Source organism: Aplysia californica, unplaced genomic scaffold, assembly GCF_000002075.1.
Source record: "Aplysia californica isolate F4 #8 unplaced genomic scaffold, AplCal3.0 scaffold01902, whole genome shotgun sequence".
Lineage (NCBI taxonomy): Eukaryota > Metazoa > Mollusca > Gastropoda > Aplysiida > Aplysiidae > Aplysia > Aplysia californica.
The window spans coordinates 7690-9741 of record NW_004799172.1 but is presented as its reverse complement, the minus strand read 5'-3'; the positions used below and the strand labels follow the sequence as shown (position 1 = coordinate 9741).

The 2052-nt window shown below is 40.0% G+C and overlaps 1 protein-coding gene and 1 non-coding gene across 2 annotated transcripts in view; one reads left to right on the top strand and one right to left on the bottom strand.

Annotated features, from left to right (window-relative positions):
- Positions 1–1015: 1015 nt before the first annotated feature.
- On the bottom strand, positions 1016–1087 carry TRNAP-CGG. Its single transcript has one exon. It is a non-coding gene; the product is annotated as a tRNA-Pro (tRNA).
- Positions 1088–1311: 224 nt separating this feature from the next.
- Positions 1312–2052, top strand: part of LOC106014027 (reactive oxygen species modulator 1) — a gene marked incomplete at its 3' end in the record, with an annotated part of 8088 nt that continues 7347 nt past the window's right edge. Inside the window, 1 exon segment of the mRNA XM_013091029.2 lies at positions 1312–1449.

Sequence of the window (2052 nt, the reverse complement as noted above, 5' to 3'; positions counted from 1 at the left end):
AGTAGAAGGCAGAGTAAGTTATAAGAAAAATCCGGCACAACAGCAGACTGGGACAAAACATCGGGATACACGCGATCGAAATCGGGAAAATCGGGAGGATTGAGATTTGGGGCAAAAAATCGGGATATCCCGACTAAATCGGGATGAGTGGCAGGTCTGTGACACCGGCGCCAGAATGCTAAGTTTAAAGTCTTCATTTTGACCCGCCCAGGGATCGAACCCCAAATCTCCCAGTCCTGAGCCAAGGGGACTGGTTCAGACACTTAATTATTATTACTAACAATAAACAGCCTTTGTATAGCGCATGTCCCAACTCGAAAGCCAGCTGTATGCGCTTTCCTCTATATTATTTTTATATTATGCCATTGAAAGTCACAGGCACAATTGTGTGCTGTAAGAAGGATTTATTTTTATAATATAAATTTTGAACCTACGAACCGAGAGGCAAAGTGACCTGCCAACACTGCCATGATCTGATGAAACGCATTTTTTGGTCAATCTCGGGAAGACAAATGCGTTTTATCAGATCACAGGTGATGTGGACGGTCGATACGCAAAAAAATAAATGCGTTTTATCAGATCATTCTCTGGAAAAAAAATGTGTTTCATCAGATCACATGCGTGACATGGGAAATGAATGCGTTTTAACAAATCTAAAAGGCTAAAAAAAAACTAGTCGCAGTTAGGCTGGCTTTCATAATTACATCTCAAGATGGCTTTTGACATGTAGAATTCATTAGTGTACCGTGGAATGGGGTGAATTTGCCCTAATGTGAACTTCTAACAATAACAACCACCTTCTTACACAACACAAAACAGTTATTATTAGACTAGATCTAAATCTAGAGTCTAGATAAAAAGTCAAGTAGACAGGTAAACATTTAACACACTAAATATTTCCAGAAATGTCACATACTTTAGATACATTAGTAAATATCTCTTACCAAATATCAGATCACGGCAGTACTGTATTCATTATTTTTAATTTAAAACAAACCAAAAAAAAAAAAAAATTGGGCCAAGCCGGGATTTGAACCCGGGACCTCTCGCACCCGAAGCGAAAATCATACCCCTAGACCACTTGGCCGATACCATAATGGCACCATACAACGTACATAATACCGCACCACTCAGATACAAAGTTATTCTTTGTAACATTTTGTTTACAGAGTCCTTCATCACATTTAATTATTTAGTTTCAAGCATTGATTTTTGTTTTTAATATAGAATTTACATCTACTTCTTAATGGAACCCCATGTAGATCTAGATCTATGTGGAAAATTTCAGGACATGGAATTAAAACCAAACGCACTTCAAAGGTCAGAGGTTAAGGTGAACGAACGAACATGAACATCCAGTTGCGTTGAATTGACCCCGAGTTCTCTTGACGAACCCTGCCAGTGTCATTGGGACCAAGTGTGAACGCAGGCTACAGGGATACGTCAAAGGTAACTCTTGACCTAAGTTTGATACTCATTAAATCTAGGACGCACGCGAAACTGCACATTTTAATCTTGAATTGCAATGCAGGGATGGATACAATGCAGAGAACAACCGCTAAAACGAACAGACCCCTAATATCGATAGCAGTAGCAGAGATTCAGACCACTTTCACTTTCTCATCTTTAGAGATCTATTTTCACAATCTAGATCTAGATCTAGACTAGATTCTAGGTCAGGTCTAGATCTAGATTCTAGCTTACGAAATGAGCAGTAAAATTTCATTAGTTTTTAACGAGGCAAGGGAGGTTTCAGGGGGGCTTAACCCTTTCGCACAAGAGCAGGCTTGGCCAGCTGTGGCCCCCCATCCTTAAAACAAGGGCAACAACTCCACGAAAATTAAAGGGGTAGGGTAGAGTCGGGTAACTTCGCCAGTCGGGTAACTTCGCCACCCCCGTTCACCCTCTCTTAAATACATTGGAATATCCTATCCTCTCTATTCTAATTAGGCAAACATTTTATGCCAATGAGAAGCAGGGATCCTTGGCTTAATCTATATAACTAATCACAGCCTTTGTTACAGTTTTGACGTCACTATCGTGATGTCATAC